Below are 18,952 nucleotides of genomic sequence, written 5' to 3' on the forward strand. Positions count from 1 at the left end.
ATTTTCAGCCTTTTATTCCTCAGCTTCTGGATTGTGTTGCGATGAAGTATCATGACCAAAAGATTCCAATCCAATGTTATTTCAGGACAGATCCCCTCACTGGTGATTTTACTGGTAACAAGTTTCTGTCTTCACTTTAAAACAAAACAGAATCTCAGAGTAGCACATACAGAGGTTTTTAACTCAGTAACATTCACAATTAGGCAACCCTCTCCCTCTTTTCAAGAGAGGAGGAAATGATGAAATATTAACATGTTCTGTTGCAGCTGTGCCTTTAGAAGTCAGTGTCTATCCCACAATCTGCCCAAGCAAACAAAATAATAGAAAACATTTTAAAAATATGGTAGTCACAGTAATTATGGAAGATAAATGTTTGCATCTAAGCAGGAGTGTCAAGATATTTACCTTTCTGATTGCCAGCAGCAAAGTAATCTTTAATTGATCTCTTAAATTAATTTTCTTGTAAATATAATTTTCCTCCTGAATGATCAAAAAAAATGACACTGTAGTTTCTCATCCCAACAAAATCAAAGCCAGTAAAACATGTAAACACACCATTTCTTAGGTAGTATTACCATTCGATTTTCACAAACATTCCTTTAGGTCACAATTAATTATTAAAATCTTTCTCAAACCCAATTCTATTAAAATTATTCTTCACAGATTATTGCTTTTTTTCTCTCTCTCTTTTCATGGTTTATAAAACCATGCTGCCAGATCCAAGTTGACACCCCTGGCAGCAGCCACAAGCAAGAACTTGATTTTCATTTAGTTCTTCACCAGAAAAAGAGACAGACCACTCAAGGTGAGAATAGAAGTGCAAAAGACCCAAGTAAAGCTACATAATAAAAGCTTTACACAATTTATACTCTACCAGCTTACAAAAGAAAGTCTTATGATCTGGAACTTACAGGCAGGAGAGCACAAAGCACTGCAACAAAGGAAATTGCTATTTGCAGCCTCAATCCTTTTTGGACCACATGCCCCCATTAAATGTCTTGTATGACTTCCCTTTTTGCTTACCTGAAGTCCTGATAATTTTGCTAATCTCCAGGAACTGAATGCAGTTAGCAGCCAACAAGGTCTCTGTTTCCATGCCCTGAAAAATCATGTCATTTTTAACAAGTCATATGTAAAAAGCAGCCCAGGGTGGTGAAAAGAACAATGTTGCTCGGTTTATTTGAGGTTGTTTGGCCCTTTTTTTTTCTGATCTTTGCCATTAATTAGAAAGGCCCTGAAATTATAAGACAACTGGGGAAAAAAAATCTATAATATTTATTTTTTTTATTTGAGAACCAGAGGCCAGCTGAGTATCACTCATGTTTCTACAGTGAACCCATACTTACAGAGTAGGAATTTAGGTTCCATATGCTTGGCTAGTCTTTAGCCAAACTTGTACTTAGGACAGAACAATAGGAAGAAGATAAAAGAGAAAACTGAAAAGAATAAAGGTGACCATTCCCAAGATGGAAACAATCATGTTTCATCTTATCTGAATGTAATTTTAAAATCTGCATAACAAAGGCTGTTCTGCTCAAAATCTTTTGCTCTTCAAGGAATTGCAAGGTTTCTTCTCATAATTCCTATGCTACAGCAGCTACTATAGAGAGACAATTCATATTTTGTTAAATATGAATTGATGGAGAAGCACATCTCTAGAGTCACAAAAAGCCCAGAAAGGTGCATGAAGGGCTCAATATCACAGCAACTCATCAGTCCCTAGCCAGCATAGGATTTCTTAGAGATCATACATACCCAAAAAAATGTTATAGCCATTTTATATAATTACTCTGAACTGAAGTTGGGACAGACTCTGAGGCTCTGTTGTTGGGTTTTTGGGATGGCAGCTTTGTTATTCCTATAAGCAAAAATCATGCACCAGTAAACAGACCCCCCCAGATACAAAATAAAGAAAGAAATTATTTAACAATAGCAACACTGAAATAAAGTCTCAGAAAGTTTTTGAAGTTTATCTATGTTCATGTATCACACAGGAAAAAAAAAGCCAAAAAGACCCAACACCTGCTCTCTGTATATTAAAACAATGATGAAATAATCAGCAACATCTGGTAATGAAACTTAATAGTCTTTGCTGCACTAGTATGTTAATGGGAACAGCAATATTAATATTTGTGATGTTATTGTAACTCCAAATTTTGGACTTTATTCTTTTCCACAGAAGAGTTAGAGCCCAGGGCATGGACTCAAGGCTAGATGCAGTGTTCGAAACTTCTGTCAACTTCTTGTGTGACTTTGTGCATATTGATTTATTCTTCTAGTTTTTTTTTTAATTTATCAGTTTTTATTCTTTCCTCTTGTCATTTATTGTTGTTTATAGATCACCTCATTGCTTATAGATCACCTCATTTCATAAAAACTGATTATCATTGCAACAGAAAGTTTCACAATGTTTCTAAAAATACTATCTTTCTTAAAGTCTAGGGAATGCTTCTTATTAGAAGACTACAGCATCTAAAACAGCCACACAAGGTCGCTTAAGGTATCTGCAAGTGTGCTGCAATCTGAAGCAACCAAGTGAATGCAACATTAATATCTTCAAGAGAAACTCCAAGAAAAAATACCTTGATTGAAGGAAAAGGTATATTAGTCCAGGCTTATCACCATGTAAACACAGATCAGAGTTAGCCTGAAGTACAGACCATGGAGCATTCCTCTTGACATGCCCCAGGCTCTCATCTGTCCCTGATACTCACTTGTCCCATTTAGTCACACCTTGCTCTGAATAGGCTATAGCCTAAAGCCAGCAGAGTGGGATTTCTGCTGAGTTGTCCCAGTTTTCTATTAGATCATTGGCTCCTGGAGAGACTGGAATGTTAATGGTTAATAACTCAAAACATTTGTCCATTTGCTGGGCCAGGTTTGCACCACCCCACACAATTGAAAAGAAGGAGGAAAGTTTTGGGGTGAGTGGTGGTGAAACTTCTGATCCTCACAAGACAGAGGGCGTTCCCATGTAAACCTAAATTATCCTGACCCATTGAACTTTCTGTTTTGTGGGCTTTCCTCTACCCCCAATGCATCAAGTCTGTGATCATGGCCATTAGACAACTAAATGGCAATAATCAAATCTCCTTGCTGGTGGTGGTATCTTCCTATTCTTATCCTTTCTTTGTTTGTCTTTCTTTTCCCTTGCACATTTTCTTAAATGTTATTTTCATGCTTTTTTAGTGCTATATTTCTGTGGATAATTAATCTTAAACAAAACAGCTACACATTGGCTTTCCATTGCTACCAAATTGTTCTAAAATAAATCCTACATATCTATATATTAATAAACACTGATCATCCAGTGTTTATTATCACAGAATTACTTGGTTTGCAAGGCATCTCAAAGATAAAGATCCAATTGCCTTATCAGGAGCAGGGCCACCTTCCATTAGACCAGGTTGCTCAAAGCCTTATCCAACCTTGGCTGTTCCTTCTTGTCCTATCATTACATGTTCTTGTAAATTGTTCCTCTCCAGCTTTCTTGTAGGTTCCCTTCAGTACTGGGAGGCTGTAATTAGGTCACTTTGAAGCCTTCCATTCTCCAGGCTGAACATTTTCTTAGCTTTCCTAATAGGACAAGTGTTTCATACCCCTAATCACCTCGACAGCCCTTCAGCCATTATGAGCTATCTGCAGTATGGTTCACTTTCTGTGTATTCAGTCTTTCAGTGTTTTTTAAAATTCTGTTCCTCCTACTCCAAGCACAGAGGGTGAAGTCTCCAGGAGGTGACTGCTCATAATGTCATAAGGTGTTAGAATCAATTGTTAATAACTTCAATATTTTCTTTTCTATTATAAGAAAGGAAAAAAAAAAAAAAAAAAAGAAACCTCACTTTTCCTAAAGAGGATTATTTATTTCAATGTATACATTTGATATTTTTTTAAATGAAAACTAGCATGACAGAAATTTTGCTTTCTGGCATGTGATAGAAATGGAATATTCCCAAATGTAGCCGATTTCTTTTCCCCTTGATCAATCCACCTTGAAAGATGTTCTACATTACTTACCATTGGCAATGAGTGCATGATGGCATAGAATATTGGCATGTTTGTCACAGATACTGCTCTGCACCATGGATCCATGCCCAGTTTTAAATTGTCTAGCATCCTGATTACAAGTGTACCAAGTACCCTGATCAAGGTGATTCTACTATGCAATTTAATCATTTAAAGCTGGGCTTGCTTCCATGGCTTCCATAGTCAGTTTCCGTAAGTCCTGTGACAGTGCCAGAAACATATGTCAGGGGATAAGGTCTAGATACAAAATCATTTTCTCAGGGACATTTCTTAAACCACTATTTCACATTTTATTGCTAATGCCACATACTAAGCCACAATTAACCCTGAAACCCCCTCTCCAAGTATGTACAGAAATTTATCTGTTCTCATTAATTCATTAAGCAGTAATGAATTAATTTATCTATGTTTCCCTCTGTTCTCACCAAGGTGATATATGAACAACTTTTCAGATGCCTAATTATCTTCTGATCCACTCTTTGCCAAACAAATAATGTTAAGAGCTCCACTTCTTACTTGCAAATATGGAGTCTCCCACTCTGTTCTCATGAACTCCTTTAAGACCCATTCCACAGCTCAAATCTGAAAGGGCAAAACCCAGCAGCACTATTTCACCAAGCGGTGTCTCAAAGGTTTGTTGGAGAAAACTATCCTTTGACTAAGGGATACTCCAGGGATAAAAGAGAAGAAAAGTTGTAGCAGCATGCCATGAAAAAAGACATTTTCTCCTTTTCAGTACAGGATAATTTGTCAACCTTCTCTCACGTTAAGATAAGGGTTAGAAAATGCCAATAGTATCAGCATAGGTTTTGTATAGCAAGATAATAAAATTCCTACCTGGATCCTCATCCAGTGCTAATGTGCATGGTTTATCAGTACAGATGCTCTAGAAGTGCATCAACAGCCTTACAGAGGTCTTCAAGATCACTGCATGTCCTCCTCTGACTGCTGAGTCTGCAGTATGTTTCTGTGTGAAATCTCACTCCAAACTGCATATCTGTGAGGGTCAGGTGAACCAGTTGATCTGCAGGCATTTGCCCACCCACATCAAAACATCTGTAGTGTTTGAACAGAAATGACTGGGAACCACAGCAATACAGGGTAAGGATTGACATGTGTTCAAGTCCACTCTGAATGAGAAGCTAAAAGCAGTTTCTGATCTACTTGTGCACATTCATTTGTACCTTTAGCTGTGATAGGATAGCCCTGAGTGGAACACTTATGGCAAGCAATGCACTATCAATATACAACACATGTACTGAGGCCAATCTATACCTGAAAGGAGCATGACAACTTTTCTGCAGTTGGTGCAGCTGTGTCTTTGCAGCGGTGATGGATTCAAAAGAAAAAAAGTCTGTAGTAATTCCAGACCTATTGCTGCTGTGCATGGAGCTCAGACATTTCCAGGACCATCACTTAATACTGCCCAGCAGCTGTTGCCTTAGTTCCTCACATCCTCTTGCTTTCTGTGCATTTTATCCCCCTGAGCAGACAAGAAGCAGAAGCAGGTGCACCACTGTCAGTTCTGGTGCCAGCACCCAAAGCAGAAGATTCCAACAGGGTGTATTTGCTGTTCTCTTTCCTCAGGCAGGGCGATGGGGTCACGGCCTCCTGCACCAATGCCATGGCACTGCTCTAACTGCTGGGGGAAAACAGAGGGTTGGAAGAGGAATCTTGTTTTTTAGTTCCATTTCTCCTTCTGCGTCGTGTGATAAAATGAAGTGCGACACTGCAATGTCAGCTTCCTGCATATAATCTGGATGCTGATTTTTAAAGTAACATTTTTAAAGTAGAAGAAACCATGAAAATTGCCCACAGCTCTGAGATTTCATTCAGAAAAGCCAAGGCTTTTGTTTTCTCTAGGCAGCTGACTCATAGACTTTTGCCCTACTCTGCATTTTAGAGCAAACTGCTAGGTTTAGGAATTCCTCATCTCTTCTTGCAGTTGCCCTTCCTCTTGCAGTATATCTTTCCTGTGCAATGACAATTTTTAATCCATCAACTATAGTCCTAGAAAAAGAGAAACCGTTTCCTTAGCATTTCCTGCAGGTAAAAGCAGTCAGAAAGAAGCTGTAAATGTGGGGTTTTGCTGAACAACACTAGCCCTAACTACAGCATAAAGAAACATTAAGCAGGAGAGAAGAAAGAATAAGATCAAGAACACCTGTGGTCCCAGTTCCATTTCCTGAAGTTCTCGATGGTACTACCATCACAAGGGGCAACAGAAGGGACATCAAAACACATCTCCCAAAGTCATACAGCAGGCAGAAGTCAGTACAGGTACTAACAAAGCCAAGGTTCCTAGGGATGTGTGCTTTATCCCTGAATTTCCTTATGGGTAAAAAGCAAAAGCCCCAGTCAGTGCTTTCTCCATGGCTGGAGATTTTTAAATGCTGACTATGTGTGGCTTCTGTTCTTCAAATGCCATATTACGGTCAAGACCACAACTTCTCTATTGGGTCTCTTCTCAATGCACATACCTATCTGTTGGGTTTCTACTTCAGCACCATAAAAATACAGCTGGCTTCAAATCTTTACAACCGAATCAAGACAAATGTAAGAAGCAAAATATGTCTGCATTGGATTCATTTATTCAGGAAACCAATGTTAACATATTAAAAGGAAAAAGTGCAGACTGCTGATACTCCTACCTGTAATTAATGCTCAATTATTTCCACAAGATCCCTTTCAGACAGTCCTATATAGGAATTTTGCAGGTGGGAAACCGTGGCAGCAAAAGTCTTTCTAAAGCAAGATAATGCCATTTACTGCCATGAATAAAAGGTGAAAATTACTTGCTCCAAAACTGTTGTAAAAGAGGTATCACTGTTTTGTCAACACTCCTCAGGCTACAACATTCCAACTTTTATGAAGGAACATTAAAGTCACCACTAATCAAAGCCTCTTGGAATTATCAATCACCTGAAAGATTTTATTCTGATTTCTACAATCTTCTATTAGATCTCATGAGCAACAGAAGCCAGACAATAACTGAATTTATAGAAGAAAACAGTCTGAAACTGTTTTCAGAGGTGATGTTTCACGCCTATGACAGTCATCTAGAAAAGTGTAGTGCCAGTACACTATCTAAAGCTTTGAGTTCTCTCTAGTTTTGACTTACTCCCATAAAATAAAAGTTTAATAATTAAAGTTCTCCCACAATCTTCCTCTTAGTTTATCTTTCATTGTAATACTCAAAGGTTTTTCTGGCAACACACACGGTACCATATATTCAATACTAGTGTCTTCTTTAAGTTAGACAATTTGATATTACTAAATTGTGTAGAGCTTGCACCAAACACGAAACATCCTTCAGAGTAATAGAGCAACATGCTCCAGGTTTCAGAAAGATTTCCTTATGTTTGTCATCAGCCATGTAAGCAAATACTATATAATACATCAGCCAGGCTAGCAATATAGAACACACAAGAAATCCAGCCTACATTTACAGACTCACATGCCTGTGCAAAATATATGCATTCAAGAAGTTATTCAGAAGTCAGTCATATTCAAGATGACAGGGGAAATAAAAAATAGATTTTTTTTTTTTATTAAAGATATGAAATAATATTACAGTATTGTAAAACATTGCCTTTTGTTCCACTCTAACTGTACTGGGCTGAATTTTTTACTGAAGAAAATACCTTTTAAAAGAGACAGCTTAAAGCTTTGCTTCTGAGTTCCCCATAGTGCAATACATTTATTCACTCAAGTGCTGCAGGCCAAATGCCTTGCCTAGCTCCAAAGGAACTCAATGGGATCTTTGGTTTATATGATACAGACAATCAGGTGATCACATAATTTGCAACAACAGTGTGGCCTGCAGGTCTTTCCTGTACCAGTGAACAAGGCAGCCATCCAACCTGCTAAACAGGCAAGGCTCCAACAGCCTTCAAAGTGTGCAGAGCCCCAAAAGCAGCAGCATCTTTGGCACTGTCAAATCCTCCCCTATATTGCACAGTGACTGGAATGGAACAGCAAAACCCTTCCACACCAAACCTGTGAATCCCCTGAGGCACTTTTAGAACAAGCAAACAAGCTGATATACCTATTATAGCATTTCCACAGAAGTTGTAGGCATCTAGAGAAGAGAGAACAGAAGCTAGCCAGCTGCATTTCTGGTATGTGATGGGGACAGATCTGGTGAGGGAGAAGAGAGCAATCTGACAGCACCATGTGCACAATTCAATTGTCTTTGTTTCTGCCTCCAGCACCACTAATACCAGACCGAAAGGAAAAAACCAGAGCTGTCCTAACTTGTAATCCCAGCCACTTCCAGTATCAGCCAAACCATGCTCGGGGCTTCCTCACAGTCTCTTGTTTCCTTGTGACAATTTTTCTCTTGACTTGCCACTTCACCTTTCTTATAGCTTTGAATCTGCACTGTGACATAGTGTAGGCTCTCCTCACATTAAATAAAGAAAAAGAACCTTCTCTGCCAAGGGCAAGGGAGACTGATAGTTTCCTTTAGGAAAGTCTGCATAGCATATGTTAATTTTACTTAAAGTGAGGGCAGAGGAAGACGCTTTACATGTGGACAAGAATTTATGGCAGTGCTCTGTTGTGCTGTCATCCTTGGGCAAGTGCATTGCACCAGCAGCTACAGAACATCTACTGCCCCAACAGCATCAAAGAATGCAAGAGGAGAGAGTTTACCAGCAGTCTTGTCCACTGAGGAGTATAAGACAGCACAGAGTGGGAGGAGGAAGAAGGAAAAGAAAACAGAGATCTCTTATTCTGGTGTCTTGTGTGCTTTCATCTCACTATTCATGTCAAAAGCTGCATCTGCCTTGGTGTGCTTTTCCAAAAGAAGGCTCTCTAGAGCTACTCTGACAGCTTGCTCGTTTCATCAGAGCTGCCAAAACACATTCCAGAACCACAATGTGGGGGAGCAGTAAGACTAAGAGGAACAGATACAACAAAAGGAAGGAGACCATTAGAAAGTGGTAAGAAAAAAAGGAACAAATAGTTCTAAGCAAAATCGCATGAAATAGAGAAAGGATGCTAAACAGTAAAAAGAGAAGACTGAAAATACTGTTCTCTAGCTAGCACAGTGGCATGTTCACATCAGGAAGGATGCTCTTATACATAAGGCATGGAACAAAGAACCAAGATACGTGGGTTCAGCTTTCATCTCTGACAGATTTTCCTATCTGATCTGACCAGAGACATCCATCTCCCTGTTTTTGGTTCTGTGGCTGCAGAACACCCTTCACTTCTTGGTGCGTCTCTCTTAATGGAGAAGAACTGGCTCTGAAACTGTGAGCGGTGTCTGCCTGGTGGCAGTGGCCATGCCCTTGCTATCAGAGAAGTGGAAGGCAGGAACCTGCAGGCCATGTCCACTGTTTGCCACAAGAACCCATATGCTGCAGGCATGTTATCTAGGCCAGCTGTGGGGCTCACTCTCAAGTGAAAAACTTCAGACCTACCACAAGTTCTGGGGTTAACTCCATGGTTCATTTTCTTGCTGTTTGAAACTTCTTTTGTCTAAACAGCAGCATCCAGCCACGCCATTAGATGCACGCTGAGGTCTCGTATCCACTGTGTGCCACAGAAAATAACCTAAAAGATAAGACAATCCCCAGAAAGGCCCAGTCCCTTTTCCATAGGTGTTTTTGTCACCTGAGCTCAAGCTGTCTATGCACACAGTGTACACACAAGAGCTTTTCTGCTACCTTTCTAGGCCTCTCAGCTAATAGCCACTGCACATGCGAAGGGTTTGTTATTTAAAACTAACAGAAAGCCGGAAATAAAGACTGAACTGGAAAATAGACAGCAAAGAATATGTACTTTCTAACAAAACAAAACAAAAGCAAAACAAAACAAAACAAAAAAAAAAAAGAAAAAAGAAAAAAAAAGTGCACCTAGGTCAAAATCTGACTTCTTATACTGAAGAATTTATCACATAGAATTTTCTCTCAGGTCATATTTATTAACAAAAACTATGTAGGTATCACCACAAAAAAGCCTCCACAGCTTGTTGTGTCTTTGTCAGGAAAAGGCACTTGCCAACAAGCCAAAGTACCAAAGTATGGTGTTTCTTCACAGCACTGATCTGTTCAGCCAGCATATCCTTACCCGGCCAAGCTCAGCTTGCTCCCTCAAGCTGCCATGTCTCACTACCTAAACATCTCTGTGGCTGTCTCACAGACTCCTTCCAACAAAAGAGGGCCTAGCATTGGTCATGGTATTTCTGATGCAGCTTGACAAGTACAAAATAGAGGAAAACAATAATTTCCTTTGACTATCTAGCTATGCCCTATAAACACATTATGTGCCTTTCAACTCACAAGATGTCATAAATGGTGTTTCAAAATTTGCCAGTATATAGCTACCTCCTAGTTCTCCCATAGTATATTTTTCTTCTCTTTCTGGGGTAGTTTGTTTGGTTTTTGTTGGGTTGGGTTTATGTCTTTTTTTTTTTTTCTTTTTTTTTTGGTGGTCTTGGGTTTTGGTGGCTTTTTTTCTGTTTTTTTTTTTTTGTTTGTTTGTTTGGGGTTTTGGTGTGGTTTTTCTTTTAGTTTTTAATTTGCTGTTGTTGTTGTTGTTTGAGGGTATTTTGTTTGGTTTTGGTTTTTTGAGTTTTTGTCCCTTCCTTTTGGTCCCTCTTTGGTAGTACTTACACCAGCTTCCCCTACTAATACCATTCTGAGGCTAAATCTTTGTGGAAAAATTCAGTAAAAATGATACAGCGATTTCTGAACTGACAAGTAAGAATACATTACTCCAACCAATCTGAAAAAATTTGACAGGTTCTGCTTTGCGTCAAAAAAATACTTTTTCCTATCCTTATGAAAGACTGCCAAAGTCTGGTGGCTTAAAATACATCAAAATGTCACAGTTCATACACACTCAGATAAAATCCAGCAAACAAAATCTCTGAGGGTTCTGTCTGAAGTGGACACACCTCATTTTCTTGCAAAGTTTAGCACTCCCTGAGCTGCACAGCTCTAGGTAGATGCATACAACTGCCATGGAGATCCATGTGGTAGTAGCTTCAGGTGAGGGTGGGTTTGCATTACTCTGGCAGAGACTATTTTGAGAAAATCACTTGGGAAAACCTCTCCATGCAGGCTTAAGGAAAAAAAAAAAGCCATGAACTCAACAGGAGGAGTTATACAAGACAAAGCTTGTAATTTAGATATGATAGGGTGAAAAATAGTAAAGTTAAATATAGTTAAGAAAAGTTTATTTTTACTGACAGACCTATGAAATTCCTTAGTCATATTCTGACAGATGTAGCTGATTGTCAGGCTTGGCTGGTAGCAAAGGCTTCTGCATCTTTTTTGTAAACAACTCTCTGCTCAGACTGCTTACAGCAGCGAGACAAGCCCATCTTCTACTGGAAACATAAAATGTTTATCCACCACCTGCTAGGAAGGCTTTTGTTACTTGAAATTTATCTTTTGAGCTCTGTGGAAAGCAAGCATGTATTTTAAATGTATTTTCAAATAATGAAGCAGTTTTGATGCCTTAAAACATGTTTTCTTCAAAATAAATAACAGATTTTATCACTTGAATTGACTTTTAAATTCTTGTAAAAATGTTCAGGATGAAGCACCCTAGAGAGAATAAGTTTCTCAATTCCCAGAAAGCCAGGCTGTAAATCCCTTACTGCCAATGGCAAACAGCAACTCATATGAATAATGCTGTGAGCACTGGTAAGAGCAATTCTTCACTGATGGGAATTAAGCTTCCATTTTTCTAGCTCAGTATAGCACAAAATGGTCACCATCAATGGATGTTCCCTATGACATTCTTCAAAGTGAGCATCAAATATCCTTCTGGAAACATCTCTCAAGGAAATCCAAACAAACCAAATCACCAAAAGTCACCATTTACTGCAGCAAAAGTTAGGTGCCCTTTTAATGGAAAACCATATATTGATAAAAGGCTGCACTGGCAATTTTATTTTACAGAAGCCCGGAACCAAACATCACACACTATACAAGCAACATAAAGCAGTCAGCAGCAATTAATGCTGGTCAGTGTTGACTTGGGCTGAAGGTGAGCCAGGCACTGTGGGAACAGGGCACTCTCAGCTCTCCTACTAAACCCCAGCAGCGATTGTCATTTATAATGGGAGCCTGGCTGTGGAGAATTTGGAAGATAAATAATGGCATACCAGCAAGCATTTATCAACAACAACATCATTAAAACACTGGGAAGGGACATTTTTTAGAAGTCTTCATTAGCCCTAGGAGAATTCATCCCTGCATACGGCAGCGCTGTTAAAAAGAATAGATCAGTGGATTTTAGAGCAAGAGAACATTGCTAACAATTGTCTGACCTAAATATACAAAATCACATCCACATAAAATACTCTAAAAATAATGCTACTAAGTTCAAATAATCCAGCATTCAAAATTCTCAAAATGGCAGTACTAAGGTTGTCTGCATGACCTTAACTCAGCAACCCTTAATTCAGGCTCCTCAGCATGACTGCAGAGAATGGACAAGCCTCCTTAAATAGGTAGCTAATCAGCTGCTACTTTTGCCCTTGTATCTCAGAGCAGCAGCGAAGGCTTGCCACAAAAACACAGCCCCAGGACTGTCTGTCATTTCACAGGTCATTAGAGCCCCAGAGCAAGGCTCTCAGCGACCCCAGGCTGTGACACTCACAGGGCATTCAGAAACACTATTTCGAGGCTGAGACTGAAGGAATGAGAAAAACATAGACCAGATATTTAGAGTCCTTTTGAAACCTGCCTGCTATTTTAAGAGTCTAACTCAAAAATTTAGAAGCTCTGCATCACCGCTTTTAGTTGCACCTGTAGTCCTTTACAGGTAAGAAAACACCTAGTTGTACACAAAGGAGCTTGTGTCCTAGCAATGATACATTTTGCAGGAGCAATCTCATAACTACACTCTAAAAGAAATCTCACACTTAAGTTTTCTCTGACCTCAGTGGTCCACTGTGCTAATATTCTTACCAATAAATACAAAGGCCAGAGGGAAAGGTGGTGTAGCAGCGCTCTCCTTTATCACACTTTAGCACTGGTCATAGTGTTCACATCAGGCTGAATAGCTGTGGGTTTCAAAGTATTCTTTCCTCAAATGGGTTTGTGTACATCTTTGAGCAATATTCTCATTCCATTAAATAAGCTTTTTTGTGAGTAGCCACAGATACCACCAGCAGGACTGCCCACTAAAACAGTCTTTGATACCACAGTGTCAGCACAATTAACTTTTGTTTCCAGAGCATCCAACTCAAAACAGACTCATATGTTCTGCCTTCCAGATGGAATAAAGCAAATACTAAACCAGGAAAAGGGAGTCCACTTTGAATCATCCAGTATCCCTCAGAATAACCTAATCTGAACGCAGAAAGAAGAGTATTACAGCTCAGAGGAAGGACAGAAGAACATATTTCTGTAGAAGAAAGACAAGTAGCAAACATCTGGTTCTTTAAGTCATTTTGATAATTGAAACATTTCATATATGAACTTGATACCTCCCAAGAATCCATCCCTACTGCACAGCATAGGGCCAGGCAGAGCCACCCCAGCCAGCAAGCCTGCCCTTTCCAAACAGTAAAACAAGCAGCCAGCACACACAAGAAATGCCAATTGCTGTTTTGGATCAGGTGCTGGTAAAGCCAGCAGATCAAGGCTCTACTTTTCCTAAGGCTGGAAGCTGCCAGAAAGCTCCATTCTGTCACTCCTTCCCCAGCCCATGGATCTAGACAAGGCAGATCAAATTTTTTTAACCACAGGGAGAGCTACACCAGCATTCTTGCAAAGACTTGAGATTGCCTGCCTTGCCACCTGGTTTCTGACTGTATTCATGAAATCTAATCCTCCAAGCTGCTGTACTGAAGAGGATGGGATTTGTGAAGGCTTTGAAGACCTCGGGCAGGTAATTCCTGAGGTAATTCTGAAAGCAAAACAAAGTGACAGTCTGCTTCCTGATCCGTTTTTCTAGGAAAATTACATTTTACGGCCAATTCTGTCCTTACACACTGACTATAAAATTATTAGCTGACTCAACTCCATTTTATGTGAAGGATTGAGAAGGATTGCCTCCAGCCCTTGTCCCTTTAACTCTAATTATCAAGTGTATACCAGATTAAATTCAGAATGAAGTAGCTGGGTCAGGCAATCTACTTAAAGTTTAATGGAAGTTAATGATTCATTGATCAAACTCATTTATGTCTAATTAAACCCTTCCTGCATTATAAAAGACAAGGGGGAAGTTTTACAATGCACCTCGTTCCCCTTCACATAGTGGATTTGCTGCAGAACTCCATGGAAAATTCACAGCATCTGCCTTTCGTGAGTGCATGATTTGGCAACAGCATGGTGGATTTAAAAGTATAATTATCTTGGATGACTTCAGCAAATGGATGGGGTTTACACAATGCTGGCTGGTTTATACAACACTAATATCCAGCTGCACACAGCCAGACTGAAAACTGAGCTTGTATGCACCAGCACTGGCACAATGGTGGAGTCCAGGGAGCGTAATAATAACCAGGCCTGCATGTGGATCTCAAGTGTGAGCCCCACTGGAATGAGGCAGCAGTGATGTTAAGCCTGAGACAGGGAGAAAAGCTTCCTATTGCATGTGAATGCACCTGCATCCAAAAAAGGGAGTCTCTGCTCATGCTTCAAAATTGGCAAAGCACCCAAAGCATGGCACAGGCAGGGTTCAGCATTCACACATAACCAAGAGTGACAGGCAACCCACTGCGATGCTCAGGATTTATTCCTTCCTCCACTGACTGTGCCACTTCCTAGATATCATCTTGTATATAATGATGTGGCCACAATACAATGCCCCTACTGAGGGTATATCCACCAGAATATTAATTTTGTCACAATTATTCAAGACAGTATAATTAAATAGGAATACCATGTCCTACTTATATATATATCATTTTTTTACACAATTTAAAATTTATATCATTAATGTAAAGAGTGAACGATTTTCTATACCCTGGCAGTCTCAGGCTGCCAGGATATAGAAAGAATGCTTTACTTTTTTCTCTGTAATTTGAAGTTACTGGTCCTTCACATGTTAGATAGGACTACAGATTCTTTAAAATTATCTTTTCAAGACTTTTTAGATGTATAGATCCATAAGATGGTATACTGATATAGATTACTGTGAAGAAATAAAATTAAATGCACTGTAATAATTTTCCTTCTTCAGTAGTCTACATCCCTATCACTCCTCAAGTGTCTGAGTAACACAAGATAAAGCCAACTGGCCTTGCAATTTGTTGAATAGTTTTAACAGTTTTGCATTGGAGCAAATGGTTTTCATGTGATGGCAGGATACTTTTTCTATCTCCCATGTTATTCTAGTTCTTGGTGTTTTGCAAATCTGTATAGATGTCTAAAGATAACCTGTTGACCTATTCCTTCTGCTTCTTGCTTGCTAAGTAACAGTGGAGCATAGGTTTCACTGTCTTCAAAACTACATTCCTACTGCATTCCTGATGATCCAATATAGCTGTCCTTTAAGTAAACAAGTATTTCCACTTAAAAATACTTAATATGGTGTTAATATGAATTGTTGCCTATATATTAAGTAGATACCAACTCCCAGTTAATATATGACTTGTCCCAAAGAACCACTTTCAACCTGACCAGCTGTAGTTCATGCAAGTCTTTTAGAAGCAGCAAGTTGCTTCTTTAGTACTTTTTTGCTTGTAACTCTTTACACCATCCTTTCCAATCCTGGCACACCAGAAAAACGTGGCATCCTGCACTCTGCTAAGTTGCAGATGAAACAGGCCTTCGGTAGCATTTACTTTCATTTCCAAAATGATTTGCTATATATATAAAATGGTTTGATTTTGGACAATTTTCTTTGACAAATCCTTAACAGTTTTAACTCAGTTTAACAGTGGTGAGTGGTTGTTGTTTTATGGCAGTAAGGCATGGCTCAATTTCTATTTGACAGTAAATTGTACAGACCAGCTATGAATACACTGAATTTCATTCTCTCAAATGGTACTGTTTGGCACTCTATTTTTGCCCAAATATTTTATTTTTTTATCCATAACTGTTCCAAGAAGTCAGTCAGTTCCCAGAAGTCTACGGAGAGCTCTGTAATAATGAGGCTGTTTGTATAATTTGCAGTGGAAAGGTTATTTCCTTTTTTTTTTCATGAGGTCTGTTGGGAATGGCTTGTATTTTAATTGTTTCCTTTTGCCATTTGGACTGCATTTAATTTAACTGCAATTAAATCAAATGGAAAGTGTAAATTAATTTAGCTGTTACTGCAATTAATTCTATGATCTCTGAAAGACTTAGTCAAGTCTGACTGGTATATGGCCCCTCTGGGTTTCCAGAGACAGACTTTGATTCCAGATTGGTCATGCATATCCTTTGGGGTGGAAAAAGGAGTTCTTGGTGACCTAGGCATTATGACCCAACCACCTCTATATGTGCCACAATATACACTCAATTCGTCTTGATATTTCCAGCAGCCTTGAAAGACAGATGGGATTTAACTTAGTTGCCAGACCATTGAGGGAGGATGATGCACATGATTATTTGTAAATCTTTATTTTGTAGATTTTTTCCAATTGTTTTCAGTACTAGTCTCATGTCTCACTCATAACTCTTAAATAGCATGAAAATTAGAGGGGAACCACACAAAAAGTGAAAACAAGAACATATAATAAGAATAACATATAAAAAACCCCATATATATAACATATAAAAACATATATATAACATATAAAAAGAATTAATGAGGGAGAAACACAGCCCAGAAAAATAAAATCAAAAGAGGAATACACAAAATGAATTACAGCTGGCAAGGAATATAAAAGGTTTCAAGGAGAATTTCAGTGATTGCATCAGAAACATTCTATACTTTTACTGAATATAAGAGAAAAACCAGAAAAAAATATGTGCACTATATCTTTGGAACAACAATAACATATGACACAGACAAGATTGAAATACTGACATTTACTTTTTTTTTTTTTTTTTTTTTTTTTTTAATGACACAATTGATAATAAAGGAGAGATGAACATGGACCAAAATAAGGAAAGGACATCTTTAAAGTATGAAGACAAGATAGATATTTTCAATATAGCTGGACCTGAAAAAGCTCCCCCTAAAGAATTTCAGGAACTGGTGAAAGCCATCCTTAACAATTCAGAGGACAAAAGTGTCTCTCAGAAACAGAGAAAACCAAAGCTGCACCAGTGTCTGTCAAAAATAACATTTTAATATGTATTAATTGAATTTTTGCCAGTGCTTAGGAAAATTCCAGCAAGAAATACTTAAATTATTAGTTACTATGACCAAGACAATAGGCTAATAAAAAGCAATAATAGAAAAGTGATAAATTATATTATGCCAGATTTGTTTGGTATATTTAGTAGGATTACTGGCCTAGATGATAAGGAGAAAGACATAGATATGACATTTATGTTATCTACCTAAACTTTTTCACATACCTGCATGATATTCTCACATCAGGAAAATAAAATTAACAGGAAATGTCAGTGCATGAATACCTGATTTTAAAACACACTCATGTCCTAAGTCAGAATTTTCAGTCTCAAGATGGGATTTGGATGGATCTGCAGTGAATCCAGTGCTAGTCAGTATTTTCAATAATGATTTAACATGAAATAAAATTATATTTAAAGTATTTAGTTTGGTCCCTTGATGAAGAGGATTGTTAGCATCTCAGATATCAAGTCAGAACCCTTGAAAAACACAAATAATTGTAGGAAAACTTAAATTGAAAGGGACCTCAAGACACCTTTAATCTAATTTTCTGCACAAAGGATCAGATGAAGTTTCTCAAAAACATTTTAAAGACCTGACTGGCCAAAAACAAGTATGGAAACAGCAGAAACTGCAGTTACAACCTGCCAAAGGCAATCTGTTGCACTGTCCTCACTTTGAAAAAGTTTTCTCTTATATTCAGGCTCAACTGTTTTTATTTCCACTCACATCCATAGTCTGTCATCCTCCCACCTCTGTGAAGAGTCTGACTCTTTTCTTCTTGATGACTTCTTCATTGGTGTCGAGAGGGATCTGCCAGGTTTCCACAGTAATTCTCCCATTTAAATGTAGCTCTCCTTCCTCTCAATGCTCCCACACTATCCTAACGAGAAAACACGTAATAAAAAAAGATACATGTTTAGATCTGGGAAGAAACAGTTAAATGCACAAATACAAAATGAGTGCTTCACATACTAACAGGCTCTTTCACTATCTTAATATATATGGTACATGTAACACATTTGCTTGCTGTGCTAGGCACTTGTGAAGCTTTGGTTGAATTCACCCCAGAGTCCAGTCCTGAGGAAACAAAAAAAGAGAGATGCAAAAGACTATAGTGGAAATAACTTTGGATTTGGAAATTTGGTGATATGCATTCTTAGGAAAGACAAAGATATTTTCTCTCTGGAGAGAAAAAGAGAAGGCGGTGAAAGAGAATAAGACCTGCAAAAAGTGCATGGAAACAGTATTCCAGTCACTCAGTAGGTTAAAATCTTTCTTCCCATACTAAGGAAAAAAGAGCCAAGATCCCCTCTGCTCACTGTGACTACATCAAATAGAAATATTCACAGCCAAAAAATATTAAAATTATTAAAAAGACTATTAAAAAACCTCTAACTACAGTAATAACCAAGTAGTAAATTAGGCTACAAAGCAAGGCCACGGATTCTACATCACTAGCCTTTCAACCAAGGGTAGATAAATATTGCTGGCTCTGTGTCAGGTCAGAGACAAGAAAGAGATGATGTTTCATAGTGCTTTCTATTCAAAGACAGAAAATATCTTAAGTTTGATTGATGTTTCAGATAAACCCCTTTTTAAAATAAAAACTAAGCAACAACACTGCCTTATGGAACATTTTGGGGTCTTAAGGTCATTAAAGAGAGCCAATGAAACACTGGCTGTGAAAGTTGTATGGCACTTCTACAATGTGAATTTTCAGTCA

The 18,952-nt window shown here is 38.4% G+C and overlaps 1 long non-coding RNA gene across 1 annotated transcript; it reads right to left on the reverse strand.

The window, feature by feature from the left end:
- Positions 1-462: 462 nt before the first annotated feature.
- LOC110477949 (uncharacterized) lies at positions 463-18,002 on the reverse strand. Its single transcript, XR_002466679.2, has 3 exons — positions 17,956-18,002; positions 1,024-1,099; positions 463-480 (listed from the first exon to the last, which is right to left on the reverse strand). It is a non-coding gene; the product is annotated as an uncharacterized LOC110477949 (long non-coding RNA).
- Between the last annotated feature and the right edge of the window lie 950 nt (positions 18,003-18,952).

This window comes from Lonchura striata, chromosome 3 (genome assembly GCF_046129695.1).
Source record: "Lonchura striata isolate bLonStr1 chromosome 3, bLonStr1.mat, whole genome shotgun sequence".
NCBI lineage: Eukaryota > Metazoa > Chordata > Aves > Passeriformes > Estrildidae > Lonchura > Lonchura striata.